At 43.3% G+C, this 16,675-nt stretch overlaps 1 protein-coding gene across 2 annotated transcripts in view; it reads right to left on the bottom strand.

The window, feature by feature from the left end:
- Positions 1 to 16,675, bottom strand: part of SEMA4B (semaphorin 4B) — a 404,475-nt gene that overhangs the window by 27,872 nt on the left and 359,928 nt on the right. The window lies entirely within an intron of this gene.

Here is a 16,675-nt window from a genome sequence, read left to right on the forward strand (position 1 = left end):
GTTGCAAAAAACCTTGAAACGCGTAGAATAAACCGCTGTCAAACTTTATTAACCTTCTGGAATTTCATCATTTGGGCAGCACGGACGAAATCCACGTATTCCTTTGCAAAGTTCTGTCATCATTCATTAAAGGAGAGTCGAAAGACCCCCCACACACATTAGATGGTTGGTGGGTTTGGCTGGCGTTAATCCAATGTATATTTAAGTCTTTTATTTGTGTGCATCTGGAAAAGGTGCTTGGCTCCTGGGAATATGAAGTTGTAACTATAACATGTCTGTGTTTCCAGTACGTGTGTCATCCGTTTTTTTCATGGAGGCAACACGTTCCCATTATAACCTATGCTGCTGTTCACATGTCTGTGTTTTTACAGGTCTGCTTTTTCGTGTTTGCTTTTTTTCCGTGATGTAGGTTATTTGAGTCTATTGCATTGAAAACAAACCGATATTACCACCTTGTATAAGTAAAGGCTCAGAGTCATGTACTTTAGGGAAAGTTTATTTGGCCTCAGTGACAACCATGAATAAGAGGATTGAGATAAGAATTCATTAGAAACAAGAGAAATAATTTTCTACTGTGCAGTTTTCTTCCCTTATTTCTCTTTTTTTAATAATAAAGGAGAAGGTGAATAAAAGAGAAACTGTCAGTTTTCGTTCCCTCACCAACATAGGCTCAGCTCCAATCTATTGATTCCCCTGGGGAGGTATTCAGCACTGAGTGGCATAGGATGAACTGTGTCCCTTGAATGGTTTTCGAGTTCATTAATAACCATGAGGAGCTCATTATTCTCTTGTACAACTAACCGACTTCACGTTTCCTATGACAAGCTCCATAGCACATACTCCATGTGCTGCCAGATGCAGATCTTTGGCTCAGAAACATGATATCAATATGTTGAATAGCAGGACTGCTCCAAAGCTGGAGACACAAACCTTCTGGAATATTGTGATCAGTTTATTACCATTGTGACGGATGAGATATATTACGGACATGTATGATAGTAGCATACAAAGTGGCTTGATGGTAGTGATAGTAATCTTTAATAGTGCAAATAAAATCATTTTATTGGGTTATGGGGCAACATATTGTACCAAGTCTTGCCATGGGCAATACAACAGAGCTATGGGATGTAAGTACAACAATCCGTGACCATAAAGCACCTGCAGAAACTCAAATACTCTTCACTAGAAGATGAATGTGCCAAGCTGACAAGAGTAATGAAGAGCAAGGCTTGGAAGAAATCATTCTCTTCAATGCCCGGGCCTCCTGTGAGGCGCGATCCACAAATGTAGCCTGACCTTTGTCATCTTCATGCCGTGTTTCACAACATTAGACGGCATTCTGTTATTAGTGTTCATTAGCTTGTCTGAGCAGCCTTGACATTTTCCAGTTGTGACTTGTCAGAGGAAATAAAGAAGTTCACGTGTTACTTGTAGCGTTGTGCACTGCTGGAATACGCCATGGTGGTGGCAGCGGTGGGCAATTTTTGAAAACTGGGAAAAATAAAAGAGCATACTGGTGGTACAGAGCCTGTGTGAACTGGGGTACATTCCGGAAAATATTGCAATAATTGCACTAAGCTAATATCTCACCATGCCTACGGTGATATTTTAGCACCTGACTTACAGGGGTGATCAACTATAATGTATATTATGCACATCAATTTAAATCTTTCTAATAAGTCTTTTTGGAAATACCTTATGTTGATATATTTGCCTCTGAGCGGAACTATCACTGCTTGCTAAGTCCTGATCATGTGATCCCCGGCTGCAGCCGCCACTGTCATCCGGTGATTTCACGTCAACTTCCGGACTCTGAAAGTTGACCTTGCATCACCGAGGTGTGACCCAGTCTCACGCACCCCCCCTCCCCCTCGATTGACTTACAGTCAAGAGCAGAGTATGCCCATACAGTGTCTGGTGCTGGACCCTTGAAATTATCATTCATGCTGTTCCTAGATTTAGCACTATACACAAAACATTGTATCAGATCTAAGCAGAATTGGGCAATCATCAGGAATCTACTAGTAAATTTGCTTAGAGATTTGCTGCTAGTGCCACATTTTTTTTTGTTTTTTTATTGTTTATGGGTCATCAAATATCAAGCTAGTTTCTCACAGCTATATAGTAATTTACCTCTCCATTATGTTTGTATAAAGCACCGTACTGTAGGCCACAAGCTAATATGGGCATTAGTCACCATGTCTACAAATTATTTTCTTGTTGCCTATATAATACCAACATATTTGCAGCATTATACAGAGATTGTTACCATTCACTTTAGTCCCTGTTCCAAAAGTACTCACAATGTTATTTCCACACACACGGTTCAATTTAGTTGGATACAACTGAAAGAGCACTGACATTAAAGAAAGTTTTAGAGAGGTCTGCATACACAGCCCTCCACCGATTATGGAAATTAAAGGCCCCCATACACATTGGATAGCGGTCGTCTGTATTTCCTGACTGATCAGCAGAGTGCTGCTTGGTTCCTTTTGCTAAGGGCACTGCCAGACTACTCTCGCAGCAGCTTATCTGTCAGCCAAACATATGGATCAGGCATTGAAATTCATCAGGCCGGATCCTTCTTTTCCCTGAAGGTATTTGTTGGATTAGAGTCGGAGGGCTCCCATGCACATTAGCCAGTTGGTCGTTATCGGTGGGTTCGACTGTCTTTAGCCCTTAGTGACCCTTTTGTTATGATCGTCCCTCCTCAGAGAAGCAGCCTATGCTGCGTATGGACTAAAAAATTAAAACAATTAGTAACCTTTTCTATCTGGGCCAAAGAGTCTCGGCACTCAGTTGGATACTTGTGACTAAAATTGGCGCAAATCAATTTGTACGACCTAATGCTTTGGCCATGTTAATAATCTGTGACCGCTGGATGGAAGCTGTGAGAAACGCCTCTTCCCTGGCAGCATTAATGGCTCTTCTTTTGATTGGCCAGCCTGGGGCGACATCATCTTTGCCATGTGGCGCACATGTGATGTTGTGGCAGGCCGGCTAATCAGAAGAACAATAGCGGATGATGTCAGGTAAGGGGCGGTTCTCACGGCTCCCATCCAGCCGCCACAGACCTTTCAGTTCAACAAATGCCTGGAGACTCTGTACACAGCTTCAACAACTTGACAAACTTTTTATAAAAGGACAACTGCTCTTTAATATATGATTTTGGAGTGTGGGAGGTAACTGTATTATCCGGAGAATATTCACACAAACGCGTTTTGGTGTTAATACACATTTAAGCATAGTCTGACGATTACATAAGACATCTGTTCATCAGGGAGTAAGAATCACTTACAATTAGGATTGTTCCAAAAGTTATTATTAATGATTTTTCATAGTCTTGCGGGATACAATAGAGAATAACTTGTTATAAGAACACACTAATTAGAAGTGATACCATCAAAACACGCTTTATAAAGACAATATTTATTTGCCGGTGTCCACACAAACAAAGAATGTTACTGATCAGGACGATCTTGTCAACGCTCCGGGACATCACAACTGGGCAGCTTGTAGAATGAATTGAGCCGCTGCCATGTTGTGTCAAGGTCTTCCTTCTATTTCCTCTTTACTAACACAGTCTTGTACTGGCCCATCTGTTGGACAAGTGTGCAGAACATCTCTTCTGAATACAGATGAAATAGAAGAAGCAAACAACAGTTGTGGTTATAGCTGGAACAGCAACACAGGAATCTATTGTGCCTCATTATTGATTCAGCCATAAAAATATTCTCAGGCCAAACGGCTCGGAATTATTCAGGTTTTGTAAAACATCTGCAATCATACACACAGTTATGTTTTACGAAAATATATTTAATGAAACTTTATCCAATGTCAATATATAAGAGTGCCATAATAAAAGCCGACAGATGCATGACCAATAGTATATTCATTATACTTTTATCCAATATAATACAAGCACTTCCATCCATGCACAGATAAATGGCTGCCAGATGCAGAAAAGAGGAAACAAACACTTGTTTTATGACATTAACAGATGATCCCACTATGTAATTCTAGTTATGAAAGACAATTGGGCCCAAAAACTCTATCGCAACACATTTTGACAGATTGTCTAGTGTCCATGAACTAATGGCCAATAATTAAAATAAACAATTCAAATTGTCATTTTTCAGTCAAATCCGGTCTGCTTTAGTATGAGAGGCCATCTAAACCGCTAGAGTGCCGTGATTTAAAGAGCCACTCTATATACCGTACATAGAACATAATATGCATTACTACGGAAAATCTCAGTTTTCAGTACATTTGCTTAATCAAAAATAATGTAAAAGGGTTGTGATTATTTAAAATTCCTAGTTCTGTTCACTGCACTTTCTAACCCTACAGTGTACATATGAAAGGGGTCAGAGTAAAGATGTTTCCCAACGTTAAGGGCTTGTCTCAAGATCATTGCTCAGTAGCGCACTGCTCCACGACCTCCTGACTTCCTACTTGCCAGCGGGTGGTGCACTCATCATGATTGACAGTCTGAACCAGAGGTATGGCTGAACCATTGGCCAAACTGTGCATGCTCCAATGCTGCACGCCTCGGCAGCAATGAAGAAGTGCAGGAGCACAGAAGCGGACTGGATCAAGCGATTTGGGCAGCTTCAGAGCAGCGCTTGCGAGCTTTACAGTAAACAGCTTGCAAGCGCTGCACTCCTTGTCTAGTAGAATGCTTATTTCCTGAAGAGGTGTTGCCATCAGTGTAGAACTAAAAAGAGTGTGATGCTGAAATCTGTGATAATAAAGAGGAGGCGCTGATAATAGTTTAGCACCAAGAGTCTGAGTGTGTTAGGAATCTGGTTTCTGACATCTATACAGAAACCCAGATTCTCACATGCTGCAGTCTCTTGCCCATCTGCTGCAGCAGAAGGGATTGCGGAGGAGATTGTCTCACAACAACTGTCTCCAGAGGCTAAGTCCTTTATTCCATCTATTGGGCATGCTCACGGGACAAGCTCCTATTGGACGACTTTGGGAGTCAGGTGTTCAGGTCCGGCTCCGGATCCTATTGGCTCTTCCTGGACTCCTGGAGATTTCCGGAAGGTCCCGTGTGCTATAAAAAGTGCGCATGCGCTAGTGTAGCCATACTGCTGTTGTATGTTTGTTGATGGATGCATGGACTGGTGACTGACTCATTGGAAACCCTTACCCTCTGAAACTACGCATGTGTGAGTGTTTGTGTTAGTGCCAGTACCCAGCAAATCTGTTAAAATACAAGGTAAACAAATCTACAATTATTAACGCCACCACCACCAACATCAAAAGTGTCAGACAACATCACAAATGTTAAAGACAACCTGTCATCAGGATTTTTTACCCAAACTAAGGTCATGTATGGTCATGCTGAGGTCTCTGCCTTTTTTTCACCCGCTGCCTGCTTTCTCTCTCTGGCAGGTCACTTTTAGTCAGGGACAAGAGGAAGGCAATGGGCATGAAATAGGGAGAGAGGACAGATGAGTTGTAAGTGCAGGGTTCGCCCCACTGCATTTGCAACTCATTAGCATACAATTTTACCTATGGATTTTTCTAAGACAACAAAATGGATTTCTAGAAGAAAGGTATGGGCTTAATCAGCATAAATGCACCTGTATATGCAAAAAATCTTGTTGACAGGTTCTCTTTAAGACCCATACATATTATATTAAACTATGTTGCTGGTGGAATGATCATTTAGATTACAATATTAATGCCGATATAGTCAAACATTTTAGTCCATTTTGTCTTTTATAGCATGCTGGCAAACCAGGTTCATTGTCACTGGATGCTTCACAAATCAACTTTCTGGGCATATTCTTTCAATGATACCTCATTCATGGGCACACAATTTTCCCTTGAAAGAATATACCCAGAAAAAGAGTCACTTCTCACGGGCAAGCCGTATGGTGGGGAAGTCATGGAGTCCAAGGTCAAAAGCCAGGATGGTACGTCAAGTATAAAGGGATAAAAACAAACGGATAGTCAGAGGCAAAGTTCGGGGTCAGGTAACTAAGGTCAGAGTGCATCAAAGGCAAAAGGTGCAATAAAAACATGTAGGCCAAAAGAAAATCCAAGGTTTGACAACAAAGATCAGGAAATCAGAACCAAGAGTACAGAGCAACACACCACTGAGCAAGGCTACAACTGGCAATCTAAGAATAACCAGCCAGCTAAATAGCCAGGTAATCACCCTGAACAGGTGAAACCTGAAGGAAACCCCACAGGACCGGCCAGATAGGACGGCTGGGTTGCCATTCACAATACTGACAGCCCAGCAAGCCCTTGATCCCATAAGGCGGCTGAGCTGTCACTTACAGCATCGTATCCTTTGGACACCGTGAGTGGTGGAATTGTGACATGTCCAACTTTCAGCTGAAAAAAAAAAAATCTTAGCCGACTGATTTTAAGAGATCATGGTCTGATCAGTCGACTAAATTTTTACCTGATGAATATGGATTTTGGTTGAAATCTTTTCTTCAACTTTAATCCAATGTGAATGGAGACCGTTAAGCAATCAAATATCTACAGTGGCGTTTATTATCTACAATAAATCAGGATTTGCAGGCTTGAAGTCTCAGCTGTGTGTTGGGTGGGAAAGGAGCTCATTGCAAGTAAAAAAAAAAAAAAAAAAAAAAATGACAGCAGTGATCCAATAACTTATCCTTCAGCTGTGAAGACTAAGAAAATGGGATTTAAATCTATATAATGTTCATTATTTCTTGGCCATTTTCCTAATCATAGTTGAGCACTCAATTAACAGGGATAGTCCAATGGTTTTCACATCTATAAATATTCAGCAAGCTTTGTTCCACAGATTCCTCATACCCATCAGTCCACAGAGTCTCCCAAACCCTGATTGTTCAGCACCATGCAGAGCCTCATTCATAGCAGTTTACTGTAGTGCCAATCTTGAAAATTTACCAGCCCGCAGGGACACGGCTTTCTCTGAAAGAGATGTGTTACTCTTTGATGCTCTACAGAGTTTAACGAAATGTAATTTACAAACCGTGAAAATCCTTTCCTGTCCTGGCGTCAAGGGACAAAACCTTACCGCCTTACCGATTTACCGTGCCCTTTCAAGAAGCCAATTGAATATTCACAGTATACAGTGAGAGTGATGTTTCATTTTAATTTTGTTTTTGGCATCATGAACTGCGCTAATATTAGGCCAAACAAAGGCTCTAACAATTTATCTACATGTATGTGCATACAAGGCAAAAGTTAGCCTCCACTCCCACTTCAAAGGTAACGTGTCATTAGAAAAAAACCTGTTGTTTAAATCAGATTTTATGTAAAAAAGTTATTTTCATATATTTTGTTTCAATTTTGCATATATGACTACTATTCATTCACAAAAAAAAAAATTGAAACCTTGTAACTTTCACACTGGTCACTAAGCCCAATACTGTTACTGTACTTCCTATTCGGTATGACTTTTTAGCAGTCTCATTATCATAAAAGACAGGATTACAATGACAGATAACACCTCTGTTACACAGGAGATAACACAAGGTCCACCATTCACCTTCCTCCACATTGACCTTTAACCAGTTGGATACTGCCTACGTCCATGGGGCTTTCCATACAGAATATATCAGTCTACAATATATAGGCTTAGTGGCCAATGTTAAAAATTGCAAGATTTTTCTTTTTAAGTTTGTGATATGAAAAAAATAAAAACTGTCATAAAAAATACATTTAAAGGGGGCCGATCAACTCAAAAAATGTTATTTATCTGTATATACATGTTGGCAGTCTGTTTAGCATTTAATGGGAATCTGCAAGTAAAATCAAATCCCCAAACCGCATATACGGTCATGCAGGTCTTTGAAAGCCAAATGCATGGACAACTTTTTATTTTCTGCCTGCATTCCCAGGAATCAGAATATGCAAATGAGGTGTTAAGTGCTCTGGGAATGACAGAGCATTTCCCCAGCCTCTGCCTCCCGAAGTTATTTCTCAGCTTGGCTCCAGCCTCTGTTACTCACTATCTGATTTCCTTGTCTGGTGCTTCAAATCAGACAGTCAGCTATCAATCTTAGGGTACGTGCACACGCTGCGGAATGGGGTGCGGTTTTACCTGCGGATTGGCCTGTGGTTTTGCCCTGCGGTTTTTCATCTCCACAATGGAGGAGATGGCAAACCACAGCGGAATCCGCAGAAAGAATTGACATGTCAATTCTTTCTGCAGTTTTGAAACTGCAGGAAAACCACGTGGAAAAATCCGCACCGTCTGCACTGCGGTTTTTAATATCCATAGGATATTATGGTACTGTACACCGCAGCAAAAACTGCTGCGGATCCGCAGCGGCCAAATCCGCTACGGAACCGCAGCAGAATCCGCAGCGTGTGCACACAGCCTAAAGAAGCTGGTGCTGGACAGGAAGCAACCTCCAGAGGCAGAGGCTTGAGAAGTGCTCTGCCAAGCCCACAGCAATAAATTCTTAATTTTCAAATTAATTAAAATGCTGATTTCTTGGTAAAACAACAACAGATAGAAGATATAAAAGCAACAATGGATTTATCTTTCAGACGCCTGCATGCCCATATATGTGGTTTTAAACTGTAAAGGGCTTGATCTTGATAGAGACCATTTGAATCATTCCTGCGGACTTACTGGAATATAGTGGGTAAGCTGTAATCACTTCGCCTCAACACTGACTGACAGCCTGCTCTGCACAAACACATTGTGCACACACTCTGCAGATCAGGCTGTCAGTCAAAGTGTAGGGGAGTGATTACAACGCTCCCCACGATATAGTGAGGGGTTACTCACTTAGTTTTTTTTTTGCTCAGATTTGTCACAAAGCCTGAAGGGTCTCCTGATGCCAGCAAAGTGAATGAGAATCCAGAAATCTCAGGCACATGTTGCTTATTTGTGACTTGCAGATGTGGTGCAGATTTATATCTGCAGTATGTCAAGTCTTTCAGCCTTTTCGCTGCAGATTTCACCCATACTAATGAGTGGGGAAAAATCTGCCCAAAAAAACGCTAGTAAAAAATGCAGCAAAAGCGTGTGTTTTTTCCTGCCAAGAGATGCAGAAAACAGTGCAAAAATACTTCAACGTGTGTACATACCATAACAGCCCCTTGCATTGCACCGATGACTTTAAGCGAGTGGCTACAGGGAGAATAAAACTTAATTTCTTCATTATAGCCAGTGTTCTCGTAATTTAGCCAGCCATGATTTAAACGGTATTTATCTGACTTATTTGACTTGATAATAGCAGAAGAAAGGAGTGGAATATTTCTATATAGGTCTATAGAAAAAAGTCTAAAAAAATAATTATATATATTATATTATATATAGACACACACTAGCTGAAGAGCCCGGCGCTGCCCGGGCATAGTAACTAACTGTGGTTAGCTATAGCAAATTATAATCATCCTCCATCCCATAGTCCCGTGCCCATATACCCATCGTACATATCCACGATCCCATAGGCCCGTGCCCATATACCCATCATACATATCCTCCATCCCATAGTCGAGTGCCCATATACCCATCACACATCCTCCATCCCATAGTCCCATGCACATATACCCATCACACAGTACCATATACCCATTATACATATTCCCATCCCATAGTCGAGTGCCCATATACCCATCACACATCCTTCATCCCATAGTCCGATGCCCATATACCCATCATACATATCCTCCATCCCATAGTCCCGTGCCCATATACCCATCATACATATCCGCCATCCGACACAGGCAGAGCTACAAGCCCAGGAAGGAAAGACTGTGCCACCCCTGTGACCAGGAGACCCTGGAGGATGAGACCCACTTCCTGCTACACTGCTCCAAATACTCAGCAGTGAGGGACACTCACTTCAGGAGACTCTCACATCTCTTCCCGGATTTCATCACCATGAAGGAGGAAGAGAAAACATATATCCTGCTGGGGGAAGAAGAGAGAGCAGTGGAGATAGTGGCGCGGTATGTGAGCGAATGTCATAGACTGTGAGAAAGAGAACTATGATATGCCATGGACTTCTATAGCCCCCACCCTGGATATGCCCAATCCCCCCATCCACCTTCCCTATGCCATGGACTTCTATAGCCCCCATCCTGGATCTGCCCCCATCCCCCCCCATCCACCTTCCCTATGCCATGGACTTCTATAGCCAAAACCTGGATCTGCCTCCACCCAACTTTCCTACAGTCCCTTCCCAACATCCCTACAGTCCCTTTTGTACACTTGCTTTGGCAAAACTTATGTGTATTTAGTCCTGCCAATAAAGCTTCTTTGAATTTGAATTCATATTCGCCATCCCATAGTCGAGTGCCCATATACCCACCACACATCCTTCATCTCATAGTCCCATGCCCATATACCCATCATACATATCCTTCATCCCATAGTCCCATGCTCATATACCCATCACACATCCTCCATCCCATAGTCCCGTGCCCATATACCCATCATACATATCCGCCATCCCATAGTCCTGTGCCCATATACCCGTCATACATATCCTCCATCCCATAGTCCCGTGCCCATATACCCATCACACATCCTCCATCCCATAGTCCCGTGCCCACATACCCGTCATACATATCCTCCATCCCATAGTCCAGCGCCCATATACCCATCACACATCCTCCATCCCATAGTTAACCATTATGACATCATAATGAGCAGCGGGGCTTGCAACCTATGATGACTTCAGCGTCACCATGGCAACCATTAAGACATCATAATGAGCGGCGGGGCTTGCAACCTATGATGACTTCAGCGTCACCATGGCAACCATTAAGACATCATAATGAGCGGCGGGGCTTGCAACCTATGATGACTTCAGCGTCACCATGGCAACCATTAAGACATCATAATGAGGGGCGGGGCTTGCAACCTATGATGACTTCAGCGTCACCATGGCAACCATTAAGACATCATAATGAGCGGCGGGGCTTGCAACCTATGATGACTTCAGCGTCACCATGGCAACCATTAAGACATCATAATGAGGGGCGGGGCTTGATACACACACACTTTTTCCCCATTATGTAGATAGGGGCAAAATTGTTTGGTGAATTGGAACGCGCGGGGTTAAAATTTTGCCTCACAACATAGCCTAGGACACTCTCTGGGTCCAGACGTGTGACTGTGCCAAGTTTTGTGGCTGTAGCTGCAACGGTGCGGATGCCAATCCCAGACATACACACACACACACATACATACACTTGAGCTATATATATATATATATATATATATATATATATATATATATATATATATATACACACACACACACACACACACACAGAAGTGCGCACACATGAATTCACACGTCTATTCCCCAAAAGCAAACCAGTTGGCGCTGAAGATAGACATGCTCTCCCAATTCACATCTCTGATACCAGCTGTATGCCGCTTTCTGGATAACTAGCTGTACAGATAATCCGGCCAGGCCATGGATCTGTGCAGCCTCTCAGCAGCAATCCCTGTGAGTAATAATTAACTTTCAGACTGATTAATACATGCATCATCAGCTGTAAAGATTAGGCTATATACCATAAAAGCATAGGAGCAAAGTGCATTTGCTTTGCTCCATAGAGCATGAGGTCTAAGGGGTAAGGTTTCTCCTTATGGAGAGTGACATGTCAGCTCTGGCTTGTTAAGGTAAGGAGGCTTATTCGCCGTGCAATGCTCCTCTGGGAAAACAATATGCAATTTGCCTCTTCAGAGAAAAAGTGGACTTGAACTCTATAGCGCCACCCGTTGGTAGTACTGATTTGGCTATGTGAGAGACTCTGGACTGAGGGGTAAGGTTTCTCCTTGTGGAGAGTGACATGCCAGCTCTGGCTTGTTAAGGCAATTTGCATATTATTTTCCCAGAGGAGCACTGCATGGAGAATAAGCCTCCTTACCTTAACAAGCCAGAGCTGGCATGTCACTCTCCACAAGGAGAAACCTTACCCCATAGGCCATGTGCACACGATGCATTTTTCCTGCGGATTCGCAGTGGATTTTACCGCGCAGAAACGCTGCGGATCTGCAAAGTGATTTACAGTACAATGTGCATCAATCTAAAAAAAAAACGCTGTGGAGACGCTGCGGTTTTTTCCGCGCGTTTTTTGTGCGGTACAAAAAATGCAGCATGTCACTTCTTTTGTGCGGATTTCCACCTGCTCCATTCTCCAAATCTGCAGGGGGAAAACCGCAATGGAAAACCGCAAGAAAACCACACAAAAACAGGAAGAAATCCGCAGGAAAAATGCAGGTCATTTGACCTGCGGACTTCTTCAAATCTGCACGGAAAAATCCGCAGGAGGAAAATCCACGTGTGCACTTAGACCTCAGTCCAGAGCCTCTCACCTAGCCAAATCACTTCTCATACTTTGCACTGACGAGGGCCAATAGCTCGAAACACCATGTCTGCAAATCGTGATTCTGATTTGGCTTTTATCCTAAGTCATATTACTAGACTCGTTAAAGGGTTGATTGTGACTTGTAGGATCGCTACTACCAACAGGTGGCGCTATAGAGTTCAAGTCCTCTTTTTCTCTGAAGAGGCAATTTGCACTCCATAGAGCATTTAAGCGAAAGATGAGGAAAGTCCCTGAACGTCCCCTAAAACTAGACAGATCAGGCATCCAGTCTGCTGCTACTAGTATATAAGACAAAGAATCTAATCCAATATAAAAAAATACTTGTATATAGAAGTCCTTGAACAAAAATGTTATTCCGTTGCTTCTTAGTTATACACTATGTGGATAAAAGTATTTCTGCACCTGCTCATTACCCCGACATCAGATTTTATGGTATCCCAGTCCAAATCCAACAGCATTAAGGCCTGTTTCACATGTCAGTGGCTCCAGTACGTGTAGTGACCGTTTTCTCACGTAACGGAAACACTGACACACTTACACCCATTCAAATGAATGGGTCTATGCAGATGTCAGCGTGTTTTCACGGACACATGGTCCGTGTGCAAAACACGCAGACATGTCAGTTTTGACCCGGACACATGGCCCGCAACACGTGCAGCGCACGTGCACACAGAGAACAGAGTACACTGTCCTCCGTGAGCACGGACAGCCGCCAGGGAAGAAGTGCAAGTGAAAGCTTCTATAAGATTTTGGAGTGTGTTAATGAGAATTTTTACCTATTCATCCATGATCGCATTCATGAGGTCAGACACGATGATGTTGGACGAGAGGCCCGGCTCAGAATCTGCATTCTAGTTCATCCTAAAGGTGTTCAATGCGGTTGAGATCAGGGCTCTGTGGAGGCCCAACAAGATCTTCACCGCCAAACTCCCCAAACCATTTCTTTATGGAGCTGGCTTTGTGCGCTGCTGCACAATCAAGAACAGAAATGGCCTTTCCCCTACACCATTCCACTATTCTATCTGACACTTAAGACTTTACTTGGTCAGAGAAAAAAAAAATTGCAGCATGTCTGATTTTGATCTGATTGGATCGCACTCAGCCATGCAAGTCCATGAGTCCGTGGAAACTAACCTCACTCGGATGACAGCTGACTGCAGTCCGATTTCCACAGACTGACAGAAGGAAGAAGAAGGGAGGAATTTTTTTCTCTATTTTCTCTCCATCTTCTCCTCATTGGCTGACCTTATGATCACATAGATTTGTCAGAGAGTGATTTGCTTAATCCACCCGATTCTGTTGGATGAGACAATATACGCTCGTCAGTACCTTCCCTAACTTTATGAGGGCAGACACATTGTGGGAGAGTTGCTGTGGTTTGTAAATGCTTCCACTTCTCAATAATACCAATCACAGTTGATGGAATATAAGAGGAAATAAATTTCATGAACGGACTTGTTACACACCTGCATCCTCTTACAGGACAGCACTCGTATCAGCGAGCTCTTTAGAACAATCCATTCTTTTATAAATGCTAGTAAAGGCAGACGGCGTGGTGTGGGGCTGGATGTTATATGCCAGGGCAATGGGACTGAATGAGGAACCAGAATTTAAAGATTAGCACATGCATGTGTCCGATACTTGGTCCATTAGAGTATGTGTTAGCGATTAGGGTGACTATAAGAGATCTTGCCACTATATTTCTCCTATACAACCACATGAAATCTAACTTGTATGATGGCAAACAGTTACGAAGCCTCCATGAGCATGCACCAATTTTTACCTAGCTTAGGTACAGCACAGTGGTTCTGGCAGCTATGACTATCCTAGAAGTGCGTCACAATTCACAAAGCATTAATTACTAATCAGTAATCACATATATTTTTTTAAATCCATTTTTTTTTTTTTTTTATCAGCTAAAGTTTCCGTTTTGAACTTCGCTCTCACAATGTAATATTCTGCCATAATCTACTTTATTGAAGGTGATTAATCCTAATTTTCCTGATAGAGCAGCATGATCTGGTAGATTGTGAGCCCTCGCGGGCAGGGTCCTCTCTCCTTCTGTACTGTCATGACTTGTATTGTTTAAGATTACTGTAATTATTTGTCTTTTCTTTGGTTTGGTTTGTTTCCATGGCCAGTGTGAACATGCTCTTGCATCATGCATGTTATTCAAGTTATACTCCGGCTCAGTTTTCTGTTTTTCTTCAGTATTTTTGTATTTGGTACGAATAGGGTGTGTCCCCCTATTCACTGAGCTGGGCAGTTCATATATAGTCCTGTGGCACCCCTGAGGCTTCAGTCGCCACAGAGGTACTGCACCTTCTCCCAAGGTGTGTTACCCCACCATCCAGGTAGGCTGGGAGCTCCTTTCCGCATTTAAACACCTGCACCCCACACACAGGATAGTTCAGCAGGGACCCATCCATGCTTTATGCTGGAAAGGTCATAGGGTGCCTTTTGTGGTCCCTGGCTTCGTAACACGAGAGGTGCTGGGGAGGCGGGTGGAGTTAGATATAAAAGAGAGGGAAGGTGTAGGATTTCAAGTGAGTCTGACAGAAGGTCAGTCGGGGGTGAGTCCCAGAGATAGAGCAGGCTGACAGCAGGTCAGCCTGAGAGGAGCTCAAGGCGGAGGAAGGCAGTCAGTCAGGAGAGGCTGAGGTCTGGTCTTAGTGGAACGAGCTCCTCAGGGAAGGAAGAGAAGGAGAAAGAGACTGAAAAGATTGATAACCTAACCTTCCATAAGAGAGAGAGAGAGAACAGATTGGAACGAAGGCGAATAGAAGGACGGTGGGAAGCAGGTTGAGAAAGAGAGAGAACCCTTCCAGTCCAGAGAGCGCAAAGGCCGGGGCCCGTTCCCCGAGGTTGATTGGATCTTTATGTCCGGCAACAGACACCGGAGTAGTAGTGAGCCGCTAACGCCTTGCTCCCATCATAGACTTGGGACACAACAGCAACTGAATAGAGAGCCGGGATGCAGTGAGGAGTCCCTGAAGCAGGCTACAGCTGTCTGTCATACAAGTAAAGACTAGGAACACCTAGAGAGAGGCATTCCAGGGTAACTAAGTACTGGAGTGCTTCACACCTAAAGGTGCATTGGAGGAGTCGTTCAGTAAGGTACATGTTGGCGGAGTGTGGAAGGGAGAATCCTATCCAGTCTGGAGGATGGCTGGAGCCCTGACCTGGAGAACACAGTACAGAGGCAGGCAGTTGTGTGAACTGCAAACAGTGAGTAAAGCTTTGGAACCGCATACTCTGGTGTCCTCCAGTTATTCCAGCACCACTACACCTGGGCACCAGCCTCCATACCATTCTGCGCCTCTCCTCATCCATTGCACCTACACTGCCCTGGGACTACAGCTCCACCTGTGGGGAGCTATACCATCTCTGCTGCAGCACACCATCAGTCCCAGCGGATCTGTATGCAGCGTTGGCTAACACCTCACTTGCCAAATACCACGGGTGGCGTCACGAACTTCCTAATAAACTTTAACACCATTAACATCACCGCCATTGATATTGGGCGCCCAGGGCCACGGACTGGGTCACCGCTGCTGTGACACATTCCCGCCTTGACACCGGCCCGGTACCGAGTACCCCGCCGCCCTGGGTGTGCGAGGGCGACCCAGTCCCTCCAAAGCTGGGTGTCCGGTTGGGACCCGGTGACTCTCTGCCACTATTCACAATAAGTAGGTTTTAACATTAGCGAGTGTAGTTACTGTCCCAATTGGGTACACCTTGTGGCGGTGGGACAGCTTTATGCTTTTTTTGATCAAAAACAGTGTTTACTAAGTACCCTATGTTATTTAATGCACTGGCTTTCACTTATTTATTTTCATTAGGGTATATGCACACATTGTCTTTTCTTTGGTTTTGTTTGTTTTTTATTATGTATACCCCTAATCACATGTATAGCACTATGGACTAAATGGTGCTATAATAAATAGTAATAATAATAATAATAATGTGAGCGCTACTACAACATTCAGATCAGCCTAAAACAATTAGGTGACAGTCGCAATTAGCGCTATAATGGCTGCCAATGCCAAAAAATAGTAATAAACTACATTTGTCACTTCTGGAACTGACTAACCAGAAAACCATTTGATGGAAGTCAATGAGCGAGATGGAAAGAGCTGGAGAAGGTAAATAGCAATCATCCGTAAAATACTCTGACTACATGAGTCGTTCCCCGTCATGTATGCCTAGCTACACAGTCTGGTTTATACACAGGATTACTCCGCTATCTATGGGGCATCATCAAAATAAGTGAACAGTTCAGCAAACAGCGTGATCCGGTTTATGTAGCGGATGGCTAATACACACAGGTCAGCAGAGCTCAGGCGTC

Source organism: Dendrobates tinctorius, unplaced genomic scaffold (genome assembly GCF_039654945.1).
Source record: "Dendrobates tinctorius isolate UK_male_01 unplaced genomic scaffold, ASM3965494v1 ptg000022l, whole genome shotgun sequence".
NCBI classification, from domain to species: domain Eukaryota; kingdom Metazoa; phylum Chordata; class Amphibia; order Anura; family Dendrobatidae; genus Dendrobates; species Dendrobates tinctorius.